Below are 23,167 nucleotides of genomic sequence, written 5' to 3' on the forward strand. Positions count from 1 at the left end.
TGTTTTGTATTATTTATGACAATGAAATAATACAGTATTCTTTTGTGTCTGGTGTTTTTCAAGATGTTTTCGACATCCATTCCGTTGTAATCGTTATTTGTTCATTTTTATTGGTCTATAGTATTCTGTTGTAAGAATATACCACAGTGTACGCATTCTACTGTTACTAGACATTTTAGTTGTTTCTAGCTTTGTTGGCTATTAATAATGCTGTTATGGATATTGTTGTGTATCTCCTGGTGCATTCATTTCGATTGGGTAGATATCTAGTAGAATTTTTAGGTCAAAAGATAAGCATATCTTTAGCATTAGCAGTAAACACCAAGTTGCCAAAGTGGTTCTACGAGCTGACATTCTTACCAAAAAATGTGTGAGAGTTCTTGTTGCTTCACCTCCTTGTCAACACTTGGTATTGTCAGTCTTAAATTTTAACCATTCTGGTGATTATGAAATGATATCCCATTGTGGTTTTAATCTGCAGTTTCCTGTTGACTGATGAGGCTGAACATCTTTTTATTTTTATTTGGTATAGTTTTCTGGAGTGCCTGTTCAGATATCTTGCCCACATTTCTCTTGGGTTTTTGTTTGTTTGTTTTGAGACGGAGTCTCGCTCTGTTGCCCAGGCTGGAGTGCAGTGGTGCGATCTCGGCTCACTGCAACCTCTGCCTCCTGGGTTCAAGCGATTCTGCTGTCTCAGCTTCTCGAGTAGCTGGGATTACAGGTACGTACCACTACACCTGGCTGATTTTTGTATTTTTAGTAGAGACGGGGTTTCACCATGTTGGCCAGGCGGGTCTCGAACTCCTGACCTCAGGTGATCAACCCGCCTTGGCCTCCCAAACTGCTGGGATTATAGGCATGAGCCACCGAAAATAGTTTCCTGTAAAATATTAGAAAGCTTACATGTGTTTTCCCTTTTACATTAAGATATATGGTTCACCAGAAATTCATTTTTGTGTGACATAATGTGAAAAAGGGGTTAAATTTTATTTTTACTTAACACCATTTTTTTCAGCACCATTTATTAAAAAGATAATCTTTTCCCCGTAAGTCTGTTGTACCACCTTTGTCATCTTCCAGTCTTCGCTTTGGAGTTATTTTCTTTCTGCCTGAAGAATACTCTTCAGTATTCTTTAGTGCAGGTCTGGCAACAAATTCTTAGTGTTTGTCGAAAAACATCATTATTTATTCTTCATTGTTTTCTTTTTTGTAAGTTTTATTGAGATATAATTCACACAGTAAAATGTACCCATTTAAAGCCTATGGTTTAGTGGTTTTTAGAATATTCAGTTATACAACCATTACCACATCTAATTTTAGAACTTTTTTCCATTTGTGAAGTGTCTTTTTATTAGTTATAGAACTCTTGGTTTGCCATTGATTTCTTTTAGCATTTTAAAAATTTAATTCACTTTATTTTTCTTGTATAAAAATCCTACATTGTATAATAGCCATAGCTGGAGCCTGGGTTCTCTGCAGTGGAGACTCTGGTCAGTGAATTCCTAGTTTCCTAATAGGTAGACTTGGTGAATATGGTCTCCTTCCAGAGCTTGGGGATCAGATAGCTGTAGGTCTTTGAGATGACATTAACAGTGGCCTTGGTGAAGTTGCCCAGGGTGGCAGTGCAGCCCCTGACTGAGGTGTGGCAGTCCTTAATGCCAGCCATCATCAACAGCTTTTTGGGCACAGAGATCAAGATGAAACCATTGTCTCTGTGTGTAGAGATGAGGTGTACCAGCACAGAGTTGCAGTGGTCTGTCACCTTGCAAGGAATGCTGTGGGGCTTGCCAGTGTTGTCTCCTGAGTTGTCTCTCTGCACCGGGACAGTGGAGAGCTTGGCAAAGATGATGACTCCTTGGATGGTAGTAGCTACCGTCTTGGAGCATTTAACACCCAGACCGACATGGATATTTTAGTCCCCAATGGCAACAAGTGCCTTGAATCTGGACCACTGGCCAGTGCAAGTCTGCATTTTTACTGGCATAATCTTAAACTCATTCTTGAGGGTTGCCCCCAGGAAAAAGTCGATGATCTCAGCCTCCTTGATGGGCAGGGAGAGGAGATAGAGCTTCAGGGACTTAATCTTCATGTCCTTGACTATGCTGCCCAGTTTGATGATGGGGACCTACTCCTTGGCCTTGGCCTTGGCCTTGCCACCACCAGCTCCGTGGCCCCAGCCTTAGCCCTGGATGCCACTGCTGTGGCTTCCCATTTTGGGGCCTCTAGGCCCTCCCACTGCACTGGTCTCATTCGCCATTTGGTGTTGTCTTGGAGAACTCTTTTAGCATTTTAAAGCTATTTCATTATCTATGACTTAGTTTCTGTTGAGAAGTCACTTGTCTGTCTCTTGTTCCTTTGAAAGTAGTTTTTTTCTCTGGCTGTTTTTAAAGTTCTGTCTTTGGTTTTCAGCAATTTTTCTATACTGTCCCTAGTATGGATTTCTTTTTATTTATAATTAGAGTTTTTAGGGATTCTTGAATTTGTGGCTTCATGTCTTCCATTGGTTTTGGAAATCATCAGCCATAAGTACTTCAGTTATTTCTTCTGCCCCATTTTCTCTTACCTTTCCTTCTAGGGCTACAATGATATATGTGAGACCAGCAGTTCACAACTTTTTTTGGCACCAGGGACTGGTTTTATGGAAGAAAATTTTTCCATGGGGGGTTAGGGGGGTAGTTTCCAGATAGGACTGTTCCACCTCAGATCATCAGGGATTAGCTTCTCATAAGGAGTGCACAATCTAGATCCCTTGCATGCACAGTTCACAATAGGGTTCACGCTTCTATGAGAATCTAATACTTCAGCTCATCTGACAGGAGGCAGACTTCAGGCAGTAATGCTCACTCATCTGCCACTCACCTCCTGCTGTGTGGCCTGGTTCCTGACAGGCCATGGACTGATACTAGTTCATGTCCAGGGGTTGAGGACCCCCATGTTAGTCCATTTCACTATATCTTCTATGTCTCTTAACTGTTTCTCTGCATTTTACATGTTTCTCTCTCTCTTCTTTATTCTGGTTATCTCCTTCTCACTGTCTGTCTCTCTCCATCACCCCTCCTCTGCTGTATATAATCTGCTATTAAAACCACCCATTGAGTTTTTAATTTCAGGGTTTTTAAAAATTATTTTTAAATTTCTTTTTTGTTTTTTATTTTTATTATTTTTCAGAGTCTCATTCCTTTGCTCAGGCTAGAGTGCAGTGGCTCAGTCATGACTCACTACAGCCTTAAACTCCCACCTTAGCCTCCCAAGTAGCTGCAACTACAGGCACACGCCCCCATGGCCAGCTTTTATTTATTTATTTATTTATTTGACAGGGTCTTGCTGTGTTGCCCAGGCTGGTCTCAAACTCTTGGCCTCCAGTGATACTCCTGCCTCAGCCTCCCAAACTGCTAGGATTACAGGCATGAGCCATTGTGCCCAGCTGATTTTTATATTTCTATTTGTTTCTGTTTTATACTTCCAAGCTATCTGCCAAAATTATCAATCTTGTCTTTTACCTCCTTTAACATAGTATGTGTAATTATCTTAAAGTCCATGTTCAATTATGGCAATCTGTTAGTTGTTTCCAGTGTCTGTTTCTGTTGATTTTCATTCATATTGTCTTGTCTCCTTATGTGCCTAGTGTTTTTTTTTAATGTGTGGTAAACATCATATTTGCAAAATTATTTGTAGGAATAATTTGAGGCCTAAGATGATGCTTTTTTCTTCCAGAGATAATTAATATCTGCTGTTATAAGGCACATGGGAGCACTTACAATTGGCGTTGCCTTCAGTACAGTTTCAGGGATTGAAATATCTCTAAGCTGAGCTGCAGTTCTTGTGAAGACAAACCTGTTCTGTTCACTTTTCCTCCTAATGTTCTCTTCTTCACCAGCACCTTTACTCTCCACCCCAGCGCCAATCTTTTAGCATTCCCTTCAGAATTGATAAACACCCTTCAGGAAAATTAGCCTCAAACACTGAGCTCACTTTCTGAGGCTCTGACTTGCTTTCTTCCCCCATGCCTCCAAGCAGGTATTTCTTACATTTTTCCCAGCTTTTCTAGTTCTTTTTAGATGGAGGATTGTTCTGATTTCCTTAGTCCACAGTTACTATCAGTAAAAGTCCCTGATTTTTGCATTTTCAGGAACAGTTTGAGTCAATATTCAATTCTGGAGATTCATGCTACCAGGTTATGGAAGCTGTAGAGAACAGTGACACCTATTTTCTTGTGTTCTGTCCTAATTGTATTAGATTATCTCTGCCAGTTTGTGAAATGCTTTTGGAATCAAGATAACTTTAAGAATAAGTCTTTAACTCCTCTTAATAAATAATTAATTGAAAAAAATAGCAGTTTAGCTCAGGTCATTAAAACAAAAGATTTGGGGGACAGGTACTTTTATCTCCTTTCCATGATTCCTTTCTCCTGTCTTGATTTCCTTATTTATTTGATAAAAATTATGCTCTAACCAGTCCTCCTGAATAGAAATTTATTTTTTATTTTTATTTTTTAGATGGAGTCTCACTCTGTTGCCTGGGCTGGAGCGCAGTGGTGCGATCTCAGCTCACTGCAACCTCCATCTCCCAGGTTCAAGTGATTCTCCTGCCTCAGCCTCCCGAGTAGCTGGGATTACAGACATCCGCCACTATGCGCGGCTAATACATCGTATTTTCATCCGCCACTACGCGCGGCTAATATTTTGTATTTTTAGTAGAGACGGGGTTTCCCTGTGTTGGCCAGGCTGGTCTCAGACTCCTGACCTCGTGATTCGCCCACCTCGGCCTCCCAAAGTGCTGGGATTATAGGCATGAGCCACCGTGCCTGGCCAGAACATTTAATTTTTGAGTCAACAGTAGCATAAGAGCATTGTCAGATCTCATTCTTTGGGATCTAAAAAAGTCATGGATGGCCGGGCACGGTGGCTCGTGCCTGTAATGTCAGCACTTTGGGAGGCCAAGGCAGGCAGATCACCTGAGGTCAGGAGTTTGAGACCAGCCTGGCCAGCATGGCAAAACCCCCATCTCTACTAAAAATACAACAGTTAGCCAGGCGTGCTGGTGGGCGACTGTAATCCCAGCTACTCAGGAGGCTGAGGCAGGAGAATCACTTGAACTCGGAAGGCAGAGGTTACAGTAAGCTGAGATCTTGCCATTGTACTCCATCTTGGGTGACAGAGCGAGACTCTTGTCTCAAAAAAAAAAAAAAAAGGTCGGCAGGGCGTGGTGGCTGACGCCTGTAATCCCAGCACTTTGGGAGGCCGAGGCGGGTGGATCACGAGGTCAGGAGATCGAGACCATCCTGGCTAACACGGTGAAACCCCGTCTCTACTAAAAAAAATACAAAAAATTAGCCGGGCGTGGTGGCGGGTGCCTGTAGTCCCAGCTACTCGGGAGGTTGAGGCAGGAGAATGGCGCGAACCTGGGAGGCGGAGCTTGCAGTGAGCCGAGATCGCGCCACTGCACTCCAGCCTGGGCGACAGAGCGAGACTCTGTCTCAAAAAAAAAAAAGGCATGGATGTAGAAATAAAAGTTCTTAAGTGGTTTTTCCAGAATGAAGAGCCATTTCTCTTTTCTTTTTTTTAAGTCAGTCATTTTTTACACAGATTTTTAAAATTGCTACAGTTTAACCTGGTTCTCCATTGCAGACTGCTTATAGTTGAATACCTATACGTGTATATTTACCTGTACCTGAAATACTTGGCTTTAGTACATGGATTTAAATGAATCCAGGGGGACTTTTCATTACCTTTGTTGTCAGTTGATTTGATTTGATTATTTATAAGCAATTTGGTTTACCTATGATAACACTTTCCTTTTTGTTCAGTCCTAAATTTTTAAAATGAAAGTAACGTATTATTTCTCTTGATAGATACTGTCATGAGAGTACGTAGATATGACCTATTGCTAAAAGTCTAAAATGTAATATCCAAACTGTGTTCCTTTTGGAGCATCTCAGGAAGCCATAACGCTGGAGATGCATTCTAACAAGTGAGCTAAACACTTGAGGCACATGTCCACTTATTTTAGCAAAAAAGTACTATTGAATCGACTTATTCAAATAATGAAGTCTAAGTCTCAGTTTTTCTTTATTTTCTAGACTACTGCCTGAATTCTTGTTTCTCTTTTTCTAACAGACTCTATGTATTTTCATATTTTCATTGAGAAATCGTTTTTTGAAGGCTTACTGTTGTCTGGTACTGGATTAGGTGGGGTAAGGAGGTGTAAGGAACTAGACACTCCCATCCCCCACTCTCACCGCCCATACACAAATAATCCCCATACCTAAAAGATTTACAGAAACTTACTAAATCTTTCTGCAGTTGCTAAAAACAACAACAACAACAAAAAAAACCCACCCACATATACACAATATGCAATCTATTTCTGCTTATATATTCGAGTCATTTATCTATTGGGAACATTCTCTTCTGTGAACATTTTCCCTATCTGCGTTTTTTAAAGATTTAGATACAGAAGTTAAAAAAATTTTAGGTCATTAAGTTTTGTTCCTGATGATTTTTCCATATTTCTGACATTTAAGGTATTGTTTTTCTAGAATTTTAATTATTAAACTTTTTTTTTTCAGTTATATGTGAAGTTGGCCCTCTGTATCTGTCGATTCTGCATCTGTGGGTTCAACCAACCTTGGATGGAAATATTTTTTTAAAAAAAGGATGGTTGTGGCCGGGCGCGGTGGCTCACGCCTGTAATCCCAGCACTTTGGGAGGCTGAGGTGGGCGGATTACGAGATCAGGAGATCCAGACCATCCTGGCTAATACGGTGAAACCCTATCTGTACTAAAAGTACAAAAAATTAGCCGGGCGTGGTGGCAGGCGCCTGTAGTCCCAGCTACTCGGGAGGCTGAGGCAGGAGAATGGTCGGGAGGCTGAGGCAGGAGAATGGTGCGAACCCGGGAGGCAGAGCTTGCAGTGAGCCAAGATTGTGCCACTGCACTCCAGCCTGGGCGACAGAGCGAGACTCCGTCTCAAAAATAAATAAATAAATAAATAAAAATAAATAAAGGATGGTTGTGTCTATACTGAACACGTACTGATATTTTTTCTTGTCATTATCCCCTAAACAATAAAGTATAACAACTATTTACATAGCATTTGCATTGTATTAGGTGTTATAAGTAATCTAGAGATGATTTAAGGTATATGGGAAGATATACCTGGGCAATATGCAAATATGACTCCATTTTACCTAAGGGATTTGAGCATCTGCAAACTTTGGTATCTGAGATGGGTCCTGGAACCAGTCTCCTGTGGATACTGAGTATGACTGTATAACAGTTTTAAAAATTCATTCTTCAAATGGTCTGAAATACGAGATGGAGACTTAAATTATATTTTTCTCAAAATTGCTGGTCAGATACTTGATCATATCAGTAGTTTATATGGTAGAGATAACAGCAACATTTTCTGGGTTGGACGGCCGTGCAGGCATCTGGACCCCAACATTCCCGGGGTGCATGGTTGTGGCTGGTAATGCCTACATGAGTGAGAATCACCTCTAATTCTCAGAAAGCTTACCTGCCTCCCCCAGGGCCAGCCTTGTACACGTGAGGCATGGCCAGTCCAGCCTGTCAACAGGTCTGGTTACGAGCCAAGAACCGCTTCATCTGGGCCAAGGGCACTTTATTGATATTGGAGTTCTACAGAATGCAGTGTGATTACAGAATACAGTATAAAATACACAGGTACAAACACAGTCTCCATTTCTCACCCTTAGCCTATACTAGCTATCACAGTTGGGTCCAAATATATTTCTGAACCCAGTGCTGCAAATTGCAGGTACGGGGCATTTCCTAAGGTGGCTTTTGTAAGGGCTATAGGGATTCCGTGTGTATCTTTCCAGGCTCTCTTGTTCTGTCTGCCTGTTTTTAGGCCTATGCCATTACCATATTTACCTTGTGGGCAGTGATTTTAATTTGAGCGGCATCATTGATTAATGTTATTTTGAATTTTGCTGGTTTGGTGATTTTGTTTGTATTTAATTTATAAGTTTGTTTTTTGCTTATCTAGTTATATAAACATAAGACATTTAAACTTAGTTTTATAGTTGTGTATATAAGCTGGGTGTGGTTTCACATGCCTGTAATCCCAGCTACTCGGGAGGCTGAGCAGAAGGATGGCTTGAGGCCAAAAGTTTGAGACCGGCAGTGGCGGGCAACATATTGAGATCCTATCTCAAAAAAAAAAAAAAAGTGTAGGCATCTGCTTTTTAGGCTTTTGGCTAGCACTTCTGTTGATTAAGAAAAATAATAGGCCAGGCATGGTGGCTCACACCTGTAATCCCAGCACCTTGGGAGTTTGAGGCGGTGGATTGATACCTGAGGTCAGGAGTTGGAGACCAGCTTGGCTAACATGGTGAAACCCCGTCTCTACTAAAAATACAAAAATTAGCCAGGCGTGGTGGCGGGCGCCTGTAATCCCAGCTACTTGGGAGGCTGAGGCAGAAGAATTGCTTGAACCCGGGATGGGGAGGTTGCAGGAGCCGAGATCATGTCATTGCACTCCAGCCTGGGCAACAGAGTGAAACTGTCTCAAAAATAAAATTAAAAAAAAGAAAAATAACAATTATATATATAAGCTGAATGAATATAAATTAAATCATATTGTTTCACATACAGATTTTTCCCCTTTAAAGAGAATATGTGTACTGCCCATGTTTGAGGAACCTTGCAGTAGACTTACCCTGAAGATACAGTGGGTGCACAATAAAGCAGTAAAGCAAATATTGTAAGAAAGCAAGTCACATGAATTTTTTTGTTTCCAAGTGCATATAGAAGTTATGTTTACACTATACCATAGTCTGTTAAGTATGCAGTAGCACTATGTCTAGAAAATGTACATACCTTCATTAGAAAATACCTTATTGCTTAAAAATGCTAGCAAAGTGAGCATAGGGTATTGGAAAAAATGATGTCAATAGATTTGCTCAGGGCAGTTGCTACAAACCTTCAATTGGTAAAAAACGCAATACCTGTGAAGCTCAATAAAGTGAAGCCCAATGAAACGAGGTCTGTCTGGATAAGCTTGATGAAGGGACTCTTGAGTTGCCAAATGAATGTATCGCAAGTGCTGCAGTAAGAGTGGTGGTAACTCAGGGGAAAGCACTTCCAGCTGATGTCGGGGTGAGGGTGAGAAGAGTGGCCGGTCCCTTCATGAAACAGTTAAGGAGAGTGTGAAAACAGAATGGTATGATATAAAGAAGACAATACAGATAAGCATTAATCCTGCTCTTTACAGATAACCACATCAAACCTGTGGTGTAGTTCCTTTATCATTCCCAGGTACAAGTGAAACATTTTTACAAAATTGAAAGTGTACTGTATATTTGTATTGGGCATTGTACATTTGATATATGTGCACTTCCCCCTTACTAAATATTCTTTGAAAACAGCTAAATATTCTTTGAAAACAGTTAAAATAGCTGAATAATAGTCTGTCAGATGGTATACTATAATTTATTCGTAATATATATTTTAATGGTATTTTTGGGACCAAAGGATATAAACATTTTAAAGGCTATCAATATATACTACCAGAATGTTAATTTTAAAGAAGAAGGAGATAAAGTTAGTGAATAGAAGTTTAATCCTAGAGGTTTAACTTGGAGGTTCTCCCAAAAACAAGCACCAAAGGAAGGACTTTGGAAAGGAATCAGAAGAGAGAAGTAAATGGAGTTAAGAGGGAGAGCGGGGGAAAAAATACTGTACTTTGAAATGGTGTAGTTCTGTCTGCTCACCAGGGGAGGGAGCCCTGTTCCCAGTTCCTCTGTAAGCGATTCATACGAAGATGCATTGTCTTTGTCTTTAGGGCTGTGTGAAAGACATCTACTCTTCAGTTTGCAGTTAATGTAGGTTTGTAAAGGGACTTCTTAAAAAGAATTTGAGTTAGATTTAAAATGTTTTAGTTTAATTTAACCCCTGTATACTGAGCAGCCTGGGTTTTAGAGTCAGACCTGGATTCTGCCCCAGAGGTACTACTTATCAGCTGACTTTCAGCAATTTACTTAACCTTTATGAGCCTCCATTTTTCTCAAGTATAAATGAGGACAGTTCACTTTCTTCAGAGGGTTTTGTGAGGATCAAATGAGAATACATGAAAAGTTCTTAGCTTATGATATTCAGTAAAGGTTAGTTATCTGCCCTACTCCACCCCACCCCAGCCTCACCACCCTGTATTTATTTTCTAGGGTTTATCTTCCATGAGGATATGGGACAGTTCTGGTTTCAAATATTCTGCCCTTTTGTGAGATGACTATATGACTTCATATGTGATAAATTTTGGTTTAGAAACTGCAGTTGCTATTGATGCATCAACTTCTAAGAAAGATCCAGTGACATTCTCTATGAAAGATGAAATAGACAAAAGAAAGATAAAACAGGAGACATAATATTTGGACGTAGAGGCGATAATTGTACCAGAAAACTTAGGTTAAGAAATAGTTAATTCAATCGAGCACACTTAGCTGTGAAATTCATGGAAGTCATGACAGAAAGGGAAACATGAGCCAGTGTGTGCCTCTCCTTGGGTAATAAAGGAGAGACATGCCATTTTATAGCTCTAAGGGTGTGTTTCCTATGGAACTTAAAGAGACAGTGGACCTTACAAGAGCTTGGTTTTGGCAGCCGCCTACACCCTTTTCCAGTCCTTTTCCCATGTATTTGTCCTGGGTCTCTTCTTTAAAAGGTTCCAGCACTCTCAACCATTCTCTGGGTCCTGCCTGCTGCTCTGCTGCTTTTGTGGAGCTGTGTTTATTGCACTTATCTTCTCTTCTCCCTTCTCTCTCAAAGAATTCTTAAATAAGAAAAGATCTGATGCTAAATCATGCAAGTTGATCTCAGTCTAGCTGCTTCCTTTTCCTCTTTACCTTGCTAACTTCTTAGCCTTCAAATCTTATTTGAAACATCACTTCCTCAGGGAGGCAGCCTTTGACCCTTAGCCTAGCTGAGGGCCCTTTCCTGTTAATTACCTTTGTGATATCCCATATTTCCTCTTCTGTAACTGATTATATGTATGTAATTACTTAAAATTTCCCTGATCTACTGAAGGCTTTATAAAGGCAGAGATTATGCTTGTTTTGATCTCTGCTAGAACCCCAGAACCCCAAGCACTGGTACTTGGCACTTGGTAGATATTTAATAAAACATTGACACTGCCACCTGTACCTAAGATGGATAGTTGATCGTGGCATTCATCCCAGTTTGGCATGGATCCTTCTAAGGACAGCATTTCAAGTGGCCACCCCCAAATTGTAGAAGCTAGCATCCAAGCAAAAGCTATTTTATTATGTGCTTAATGACTTAATGCATTACTGAGGTGTCAGTGATTTAGTCTGTTGTGTCCTTACTGCTGCCATAAGACATGATTTGTTTGGTGATGTGTGGATGGGTATTTTTTTTCTGTGATTTCTTTGTAAGGACGTTATCCACTGTAACCCTTAGTATCCCAGATGTTTCTCAAACTTGAATATGTGTAGGAATCACTGGAGGGATGTGTATGTATGTATGTGTCTTTCCAAAATGGAGACCCCAGCCCCATCCCCAACGATGAATGAATGCTTTTCTTTCTTTTTTAAATTAATAGGCTTTGTATTTTAGAACAGTTTTAGATTTATAGAAAAATTGAGAAGGTGGTACAGAGAGTTCCTGTACACCTCCTGCACACATATAGTTTCTCCTGTTAATTAACATCTTATATTAGTATGATACATTATTACTGATACGTTATTATTATCATTTGAGACAGAGTTTTGCTCTGGTCGCCCAGGCTGGAGTGCAGTGGTGCGATCTCGGCTCACTGCAACCTCCACCTCCCAGTTTCAAGCGATTCTCCTGTCTCAGCCTCCCGAGTAGCTGGAATCACAGGTGTGCGTCACCACACCCGGCTAATTTTTTTGTATTTTTAGTAGAGACTGAGTTGTACCATGTTGGCCAGGCTGGTCTCGAACTCCTGACCTCAGGTGATCCACCCACCTGGACCTCTGAAATTGCTGGGATTACAGGCATAAACCACTGTGCCCAGCTGACATTATTATTAATTAAAGTCCAGCATTTATTAAAGTTTCTGTTGTTTTTACCCGATATCCTTTTTCTGTTCCAGGATCCCATTCAGGACATTAGTTTAGTTTGTATATAACAACGTTAAGTTGTTATATCTCTTTAGGCTCCTCTTGGTGCTGATGGTTTCTCAGACTTAACTCATTTAATTTTAATCACATTTGCTTACATTTTTGCTTGACAGATATATATATATTGAGTACCTACTATATGCAAGATAGTGGGGCTAGGGATAGAGAGCTATGGAGACCTACATAAGCCTCAAGGAGTTTATAGCCAAGAAGAATAGCATGGGGCATATGAGATGGCAGTGTCAGAAAAGAGGTATGAACGACATAATTTTTATTTATTATTATTACTACATTTGAGATGGGCCTAGGGGAACTGGCAGGATTTTGACTGGGCTTATCTTCTGTTTTGGTTCTTCACCTTTGTACTTCCTTGAACTGGTCTTTCTTCCAGTTGGCTTTTCAGATGCTTGAAGACAATGGACTTCAGTAAGTCTTGCCTTTTCTTGGTTAAAAGTCCTTGGTCTTGGCCAGGCGTGGTGGCTCATGCCTGTAATCTCAGCACTTTGGGAGGCTCAGGTGGGCGGATCACCTGAGGTCGGGAGTTCGTGACCAGCATGACCAACATGGAGAAACCCCGTCTCTACTTAAAATACAAGATTAGCTGGGTGTGGTGGTGCATGCCTGTAATCCCAGCTACTTGGGAGGCTGAGGCAGAAGAATCGCTTGAACCCAGGAGGCGGAGGTTGCGGTGAGCCAAGATTGCGCCATTGCACTCTGGCCTGGGCAACAAGAGCGAAGCTCCATCTCAGAAAGAAAAAAAAAAAAGTCCCTGGTCTTTTAGCCATTCATTACTAATTAGTGGCCCTTCTGTGGACCTTCCTTTCACTGAGCTCTGGCCTGCTGAAGTCCTTTAGCAATTTAGATCTCTAACTTCGGCTTGAATACAGAAAGATGTTCGACCTAGCACACAAATGAAACCCTGAATACAAAATGGAAACATACTAAACCTTGGAGCCTCTTTGCTGATAGATCAAAATCAAATGTATTGGCTGGGCATGATGGCTCATGCCTGTAATCCCAGCACTTTGGGAGGCCGAGGCGAGCGGATCACCTGAAGTCAGGAGTTCAAGACCAGCCTGACCAACATGGCTAAACCCTGTCCCTACTAAAAATATAAAAATTAGCCGGATGTGGTGGCATGTGCCTGTAGTCCCAGCTACTCGGGAGGGTGAGGCATGAGAATCGCTTGAACCTGGGAGGTGGAGGTTGTGGTGAGCTGAAATTGCACCACTGTACTCCAGCCTGGGTGACAGAGTGGACTCTGTCTCAAAAAAAAAAAAAAAAAAAAAAAAAAAATCAAATGTATCCACTGGCACTGCTTCTTTCTACCAGCTGAGATTTCTAAGAGGACAGCTTCAGGGTCCCGTTTATGAGCATTTTCTTTCCTGGGAAGAAGGAAAATGCTCTCCTCAATTTGTATCATTAAGGAAAATCAAACTGTAAGCAACAGACTGAATCAGATAGTGTCCCAATTAGAGGAGCAGCGCTAGGAAGGGAACCAGCTGGTGCCTTCACAAGATCAGAGTGATATGCTTCAGAGTGTCCAAGGCTATGGGTGATGAGGCAGCATGACTGTGAAGTGCACATATGGTAATAATTCCACAAATATTTATTGAGTTCACTGTGCAGATTTCTGGACTATGAATTGAAGACATGGTTTTCTACACATGTAGCCTAGTTCCAAGGAGATAGAGCATAAGTATGTGCAATTCAGCATGTCTACAACTGGACTTACTACCCCTACATTTATGAGCAATTTTTTTTGACAAGAGTGCCAGACAATTCAATGGGGGAAAATAGCCTTTTCAACAAATACTGGGACAAAATACCCACATACAAAAGAATGAAATTGGACCCTACCTCACACCATATACAAAATTCAACTTAAAGTAGATTGTAAACTTCAGTGGGAAGACTAAAACTTTAGAACTCTTATGGGAGAAAATACAAGAGTAAATCTGTGTGACCTTATGTTAGACAATGGTTTCTTAGAAATAGCACCAAAAGCACAAATGACCAATAAATAAATTAATTGGATTTTATCAAAATTAAAAATGTTTCTGCTGAAAATGGTACCGTCAATAAAGTGACAAGACAATCCTGATAATGGGAGAAAATATTTGCAAATCATATATCAGATAAGAGATTTATATCTAGAATATATAAAGAACTCTTATATTTTGCTATGGTCTAAAAGTTTGTGTGCTCCCAAAATTCATATGTTGAAATACTACCCCCCCCCAAGATTATATTATTAAGACGTGGGGCCTTTGGAATATGATTAGGTCATGAGGGTTGAACTCTCATATATGGGATTAGTGTCCTTATAAAAGAGGTTAGAGGCCGGGCATGGTGGCTCATGCCTGTAATCCTAGCACTTTGGGAGGCCAAGGCAGGTGGATCAACTGAGGTCAGGAGTTCGAGACCAGCCTGGCCAACATGGCAAAACCCTGTCTCTATTAAAAATACAAAACTTAGCCTGGCATGGTGGCACACGCCTGTAATCCCAGCTACTTGGGAGACTGAGGAAGGAGAATCACTTGAACCCGGGAGGTGGAGGTTGCAGTGAGCCGAGATTGCACCACTGCACTCCAACCTGTGTGACAGGAGCAAGACTCTATCTCAAGTAAACAAACAAACAAATAAATAAATAAAAGGGGTTTGAGGGAGCTTGTTTGCCCCTCCTAGCATGTGAGGATGCAGCAAGAAGGCTCTATGAGGAAAAGGCCTTCATCAGATAGGTAATTTGCCAGTGCCTTCATCTTGGACTTCTCAGCTTCTAGAACTGTGAGAAATAAATGTTGTTTATAAGCCACCCAGTTTCTGGTATTTTTGTTATAGCAGCTTGAATAGACTAAGACATCTCAACAATGAAAAGACAACCCAATTTTTTTTTTTTTTTTTTTTTTTTGAGACGGAGTTTCACTCTTGCTGCCCAGGCTGGAGTGCAATCGCGTGATCTTGGCTCACCGCTATCTCTGCCCCCTGAGTTCAAGTGATTCTCCTGCCTCAGCCTCCCAAGTTGCTGGGATTACAGGCATGCACCACCACACCCTGCTAATTTTGTATTTTTTTAGTAGAGATGGGTTTTCTCCATGTTGGTCAGGCTAGTCCCAAACTCCCGACTTCAGGTGATCTGCCCACCTCGACCTCCCAAAGTGCTGGGATTACAGGTGTGAGCCGCCGTGCCTGGCCAAGACAACCTGATTTTAAAATGGGCAAATTATTTGAATAGATACCTTTCTGAAGAAGATAAACAAATGGCCAATAAGCACTTGAAAAGGCGCTTAGCATCATTAGACAAGAGGAAAGGCAAACCAAAACCACAATGAAATACCATTTCATACTCACTAGGATGGTTTGAATAAAAAAGATAATAACAAATGTTGGTGAGGATGAGGATAACCCTTACACATTGGGAATGTGGATAAACCTCACATATTGGAGCCCTCGTACATTGCTGGGGAGTGTAAAATGGTGCAGCTGCTTTGGAAAACAGTTTGTCAGTTTTTCAGAATGTTAGACATAGAGTTACCCTACGACCTATCAGTTCCACTGGTAGGCAGATAGCCAAGAGAAATTAGAACATATGTCTACACAGAACTTATACACAAATGATCATAGCATTATTCATGATAGCCTCAAAGTGGAAACAACCCAAATGTTCACGAATCGATGAATGGATAAACAAAATGTGGTATATCCATACAGTGCAATAAAAACTAATGAAATACTGATATAACATGGATGAACATCAGAAATATTATGCTCAATGACAGGTGCAGTCACAAAAGACCACATATTGTATGATTCCATTTACATGAAATGTCCAGAATAGGCAAATCTGTAGAGACAGAATGTAGATTAGTGATTGCTTGGGTGGGTGGAGGGTGTGGGGCTGAGGGTCAGTTTGAGAATGGGGAGTAACTGCTAATGAGTACAAGATTTCTCTTGCAGATAATCCCAGTATCTCAAGATTGGATTATGGTAATGGTTGTACAATTCTGTGAATATCCTAAAAACTATTGTATACTTTAAATGGGTGAATTTTATGAAAAAGAAAAAATCTGTTCCTCAGTAAATCTGTTTTAAAACAACAACAACTGAACTCACTGTGTTCCTTCCCAGACTTGTCTTTTTTCAGAACCTTTATTCCCAGAGAGACACACTTTGTGATCCAAAATAGAAACCTGGAGGTGTGATGGAGTGTCTCGGTTCCCTCCTGTCACATCCAGGTGTCTTTTATCATTTCTTCTTCCTTAAAAATCTCTTCTCTTTGTCCCCATCTCCCCAGGGCCGTGATACTTATTTAAGTCAGGTCTTCATCATTATTAAAACACCATAATTATATTCCACTTTTGTTTTCTACCTCTTAAAATGTCTCCTCTGTGCTTTGTTGTTAGTACTCAAATCTGAGTTAATATTTTCTTCTTAGGTTTCTTGAGGATATTCCCATATCTTTATAATAAAGTCATAACTCCTAGAGAGTATGCAAAGTCTTGCATGAGCTAACCTCTTTCATGACTCTCCAGATTAATCTCTTCTGTTTTCCTGTTATAAGGAACCCACCCTCACATATTTTTTATACATCTTTCACCTTGTATATAATATTCGTCCTGATTATAGTGCCACATTTCAAGTGATCAACAGTTACATGGTGGCTATCATATTGGACAGCACAGATTATAGACCATTTTCATTATTGTGGAAAGTTCTAATAGACAGTGCTGGTCTAATACCTGACATAGCTTACTGTGGCACTCAGTAAATATCTGTTAAATGAATGAATGTAATCATAGCTGTTATCTGTGGCAGGCATTCACCCAGCTCCTGCTTTTATACTTGTAGTAGTAAGTCAGTCCGTGGATTATGAGGCAATTTATTGAATTACTAAACTAGCCCTAGTTATTTCTTCCTTCTTCTTATACTCAGCTAGTATTTGCTTCTCTGAAATTTCTACTGTTGACCCAACTTTTGCATAATCCAAAACAACACCCAAGAATTAAAATATGGCAATCATTTCCCCCAAGTCTTCTCTAGGTTAAACACTTTGCTTACTTAAGCTTTGTATAACATGGTCAGAGTCATCCATGAAGGCTGGAGTCAGCTTTTTCCAAATTCCTGTTAATGTTGATAGTTTGACCTCCTCCCTGAATCACAAATATTCTTAATGACATCTAGAATGGTGAATATTTTCAGAAGGTTTTCAATTTACTTTGCTCAGATTCATCTTCTGGCATATACTAGGATATCAGCGAAGTTCAGAAAACTTGCTTAACAATAAGTTATTTATTTCCAGTGTTTGCTCTTTTTTAATTTTAATTTTTATTGTAAAAACATTAAACCCACTGTCTTAACCATTTTTAAGTGTACAGTTCATTAGCGTTAAGTATATGCACATTGTTGTCCAGTAGATCTCTAGAACTTTTTCATCTTGCGAAACTGAAACTCTAAACCCCATTAAACACTAATTCCCACTTTCCCTCTCCTGACAGCCCTTGGCACCTACCTTTCTTCTTTCCGTTTCTATGATTTTGACTGCTTTAAATACTTAAACTGAGTGAAATCATATAGCATTTGTCCCTTTGTGACTGGCTAATTTCACTTAGCATAATGTCCTTGAGGTTCATCCATGTTGTAGCATGTGATCAGATACCCTTTTTTAAAGGCTGCAAAATATTATACTCTATATATAGAGAGAGAGAGAGACGCTACTTTTTAAACATTCATTCATTCGTCAGTGGAATTTGGGTTGCTTCCACTCCTGGCTATTGTGAATAATTCTGCAGTGAGCATGAGTATGCAGATATCTCTTCAAGATCCTACTTTGCATTCTTTGGATACATACCCGGAAATGGTTCTGGATATATATATATAGAGAGAGAGGGGGTGTGTATGTGTGTGTACCCAATTGTATATATAGCTGTATATATATAATTGACCCTTGAACAACATGGGTTTGAACTATGCTGATCTGCTTATATGCAGATTTTTTTCAGTAAATATATTGGAAAAATTTTTTGGAGATTTGTGACCATTTGAAAGAAACTTGGAGATGAACTGCCACCCCCTGAGGCAGCAAGATCAACCCCTCCCTCCTCTTCAGCCTCTCAACACAAAGACAAGGATGAAGACATTTATGATTATCCATTTCCACTTAGTGAATAGTAAATATATTTTCTCTTGTGAGTTTCTTAATAACATTTTCTTTCTCTAGCTTATTTTAGTTTAACCCTTTTCCTGTTTAGAAAAAGTACAGCTTGCTGCCAGTGCTCATTTAATTTTACATAAACACACTCTTTGAGGCTGAAGCAAATCTGATTGATTTTCTATGTGAAAATAAAATATAAAAACTGTTCTTGGAGTTATTTCTAAACAAAGTAACATCAGAATCATCTGAATCATCAGAATCGTCTATTTTGGAAAAATCAGATTCATCAAATGAATCTTTGGCCAACTGAGAAAGATGTTAACATCACACATAGGAATGTGGTGTTTTCTAGGATTTGGCATTTTCAGCGATTGAGAATTACTATATTTTGTAAATGGAAATGACACTGCTAAAAACAGAATGCTATAAATAGAATGATGTCTTTTGTTTCCAAAGTTGATATACTAGAGCAATGCGAAAATAATAATAAAAGCAAGGTATTTCGTGGCAAAGTTATCTCAGGGTAAACGCAGCAACCACAGGCGCTGCCAGCAAGTATGCTTGGGGCAAAGGGGAAAAGGGTTAAGAATACAGTATATAATACATACATGTAACTTATAAAAGATGTGTTAATTGACTGTTTATGTTATCAGTAAGGCTTCCAGTCAACAGTAGGCTATTAGTAGTTAAGATTTTGGGGATTCAAAGTTATACATAAATATTCAGCTGTGTGGTGGGAGGGTGGGAGTTTGCACCCTAACCCCTGCATTGTTTGAGGGTCAACTGTGTGTGTGTGTGTGTGTGTGTGTGTGTCCAGTGATTGCTGCATCATATGGTAATTTTATTTTTAATTTTAGAAAATGGCTATACCATTTCACACTTCCACCAACTGTGCACAGTGGTTCCAGTTTCTCTGCATCCTTGCCAGCAGTTATTTTCTGTTCTTCTGATAATGCTATCCTAATGGGTGTGAAGTGGTATCTCGTTGTGGTTTTGATTTGCTTTTCTCTTATAATTACTGATGTTAAACATCTTTTCATATGCTTCTTGGTTGTGTGTATATCTTCTTTGGAGAATTACCTGTTCAAGTCACTTGCTCATTTATTAAATGGGTCGTTTTTTTCATTGTTGAGCTATAGGAGTCCCTTATATATTCTGGATATTAATCTTTTACCATATATGTGATTTGCAAATATTTTTTCCCACTTTGTAGGTTGTCTTTTCACTTTGTTGATTGTTTTCTTTTGTGCAGAAGTTTTAAATATGATTTAGTCTCATTTGTCTATTTTTGCTTTTGGTATTATATTCAGGACATCATTGTCAAATCAAATGTCTTGAAACTTTTCCACTACGTTTTCTTTTAGGAGTGTTATAGGTGTTATGTTTAGGTCTTTAATCCATTTTTAGTTAATCTTTGTGTATGGTGTAAGGTAAGGATCTAACCTCATTCTTTGGCGTATGAATATTCAGTTTTCCTAACACTGTTTGTTGAAAAGTCTGTCTTTTCTTCATTGTGTACTCTTTGTGCCCTTGTTGAAGATTATTTGACCATACATGCAAATGGACATCATTGCCTTATTTCTTCTGATCTTAGGGGAAAATCTTTCATCCTTTCACTATTGAGTATGATGTTAACTGTGAGCTTTTCCTATCTGGCTTTTATTATGTTGAGGTAGTTTCCTCTATTCTGAGTTTTTTGAGTGTTTTGTTTTGTTTTGTTATCATGAAAGGGTGTTGAATTTTGTCATATGCATTTTTTTGTATTAATTGAGATGATTATATGGTTTTTGTCCTTCATTTGTTAATGTATTGCGTTGATTTTTGTATGTTGAGCCATTCTTGCATTCCAGGCATTGGTGGTGGCGTATAATCCTTTGTTTTTTTTTTTTTTTTTTTTTTGAGACGGAGTCTTGCTCTATCACCCAGGCTGGAGTGCAGTGGCGTGATTTCGGCTCACTGCAACCTCTGCCTGCCAGGTTCAAGTGATTCTCCTGCCTCAGCCTCCCGAGTAGCTGGGACTACAGGCACGTGCCACCATGCCTGGCTAATTTTTTTTCATTTTTAGTAGAGACAGGGTTTCATGGTGTTAGCCAAAATGGTCTCAATCTCCTGACCTTGTGATCTGCCCGCCTTGGCCTCCCAAAGTGCTAGGATTACAGGCGTGAGCCACCGTGCCCAGTCGTTTAATCCTTTTAATGTGTTGTTGAATTCAGTTCGTTAGTATTTTGTTAAGGACTCCTTCATCAGTATTCATCAGATATTGGTTTGTAGTTTTCTTATTTTGTCTTTGTCTGGTTTTGGTATCAGATTAATGCTGACCTAATAGAATGAGTTTGGGAGTGTTCCCTCATCTTCAATTCTTCGGAAGAGTTTGAGGATTGATGTTAATTCTTATTTAAATGTTTGGAAAAATTCTCCAGTGAAGGCATCTTTCTTTGTTGAGAGGTTTTTGATTACTGCTTCAATTTCTTTATTAATTATAAGTCTTTTCAGATTGTTTCTTTCTTTTTTTTTTTTTTTTTGACTTAGAGTTCCATCCTTGTTGCCCAGGTTGGAGTGCAATGGTGCAGTCTTCCCTCACTGCAGCCTCTGCTTCTGGGTTCAAGCGATTCTTCTGCCTCAGCCTCCCAAGTAGCTGGGATTACAGGTGCCCGCCACCATGCCCGACTAATTTTTTTGTATTTTTAGTAGAGACGGAGTTTCACCATGTTGGCCAGGCTGGTCTCGAGCTCCTGACCTCAGGCGATCTGCCTGCCTCAGCTTCCCAAAGTGTTGGGATTACAGGTGTGAGCCACTGTGCCCAGCCCAGATTTTTTTATTTCTTCAGTCTTGGTAGGTTGTATATTTTTAGGAATTTGTCAGTTTCTTTTAAGTTGTATCCAGTTTGGAATTACAGGTGTGAGCCACTACACCCAGCCTTTTGGCTTTTTTTTTTTTTTTTTTTTTTTGTACTTTCAGCCTATTTGTGTCTTAAGATCTACAGTGGATCTATTGTAGACAGCATATAGTTGGATTCTGGTTTTCTATCCATTCAACCAATTTATGTCTTTTAATTGGACTTTAATCCATTTACATTAAAGTAATTACTGATTGGGAAGGATTTACTATTATTTTGTTAATAGTTTTTCTGTATGCCTTGTAGCTTTTTGTCTCTCATTTCTTCTCTTGTTGCCTGCTTTTGTGTTTTATTGATTTTTTTTGTAGTGACATATTTTGATTCCCTTATCATTTCCCATTGTATGTATTCTATAGATATTTTACTTGTGATTACCATTACAATTACATAAAACATCTTAAAGTTATAACAATCTACTTCAAACTAATAACAACTTCCTTTCTGTTGCGTTAAAAACTCTACTCCTTTACATCCCTGTCCACCCCGTTATGTTATTGATAATACAAATTACCTTTTTTATTTCATATCCATTAACAGACTTATAGTTACTCTTTATCTTTTGTTTTTAAAATTCTGTACTGTTTAAAAGTTATTTACTCACCTACATTACAATACTATAGGATTTTATATTTGTCTACATATTTACCTTTACCAGGGAGTTTTGTATATTCTCATGGTTTCATGTTCCTATTTAACATCTTTTCATTTCAACTTGACGTCCCTTTAGCATTTCTAATAGGGGAGGTTTAGTGTCAGCTTTTATTTATCTGAAAGAAGGGAAAAAAGTCTTCATTTCTCCTTCCTTCATTTTGAAGGACAGTTTTGCTGCATGTAGTATTCTTATTTGACAGTTATTTTTTCCTTTCAGCACTTTGAATATATCATCCCACTCCCTTCTGGCCTGCAAGGTTCCTACTTAGAAATTATTTGATAATCTTATAGGAGCTTCCTTATACATGAAGAGTCACCTTTCTCTTGCTGCTTTCAGGATTCTCTTTTTGTCTGTGACTTTTGGCAGTTTGGTTATTATGTCTGTTAGTATGCGTGTCTGGATTTATTCTATTTGGAGTTTTTTTAACCTTGAATTTGTGTCTCCATGGCTTTCCTCAGAGTTGAGAAGTTTTAGGCTCTCTGCCTCTTTGTCTTTTTCTTTGTATTCTGAGATGTCCATTATTTACATGTTGTTTCACTGGATGGTAGTCGATAAGTTCTTTGAGGTTCTCTTCACCTTTCTTTATTCTTTTTTCGTTTTATCCCTCTGACTCAATAATTTCAAATGTCTTGACTTTGAGTTCGGTGGTTCTGTCTTCTGCCTAGTTAAGTGCTTTTGAACCCCTCTAGTTAATTTTTCAATTGGCTCTTCATAGTTTTTCTTTGTTGATATTCTCATTTTGTTTATGTGTTGTTTTCCTGATTTCTTTAGTTTTCTATCTGTGTTGTCTTTTAGTTCATTGAGCATCCTTACAGTAGCTATTTTGAATTCTTTGGTAATTCATATAAATCTATTTAGGGTTAGTTTCTGGAGATTTAACTTGTGGTTTTGATTGGGCCATGTTTCCCTGTTTCTTTGTATACCTTGTTATCTTTTGTTGAGACTTGAGTATTTGAAAAAACAGCACCCCTCCCAGTCCTTACAATCTGGCTTTGTACAGGGAGAGATCATCACCAGTCAACTTTACTAGATAATCTGGAGAACTCTCAAGCCTTTTCTTGGGTTGGGTCTTCTTTATGCATGTAATACCCTAGTTGAGGTTTACCTATTTGTACTCAGGATTTTCACTTCCCGATTTCCGTCTGTGGTACTGTTTCCTCTCTGGTGCTGTGGCAAGCCTTGGTACTGGAGTTCTCCCTAGCGTCTGTCAGTGGTACTGCACACTCTCTGGTGCTACAGCCAGTTGCAGTGATCTTTGTTTTCAGTGGCTTCCAACCTGGTGCCCACTTCTGTCTTAGATTCAGTTAAGAAACCAGTCCCTCAGGTAGCTTCCCCCCTCCCCCA

General features: G+C 39.4%; 1 protein-coding gene and 1 pseudogene across 1 annotated transcript in view; one reads left to right on the forward strand and one right to left on the reverse strand.

The window, feature by feature from the left end:
* The window catches only part of EVL (Enah/Vasp-like), a 172,765-nt gene that overhangs the window by 1,458 nt on the left and 148,140 nt on the right, over positions 1–23,167 (forward strand). The window lies entirely within an intron of this gene.
* On the reverse strand, positions 1,487–10,982 carry LOC130540815 (small ribosomal subunit protein uS5-like; annotated as a pseudogene).

This window comes from Pan paniscus, chromosome 15 (assembly GCF_029289425.2).
Source record: "Pan paniscus chromosome 15, NHGRI_mPanPan1-v2.0_pri, whole genome shotgun sequence".
NCBI lineage: Eukaryota > Metazoa > Chordata > Mammalia > Primates > Hominidae > Pan > Pan paniscus.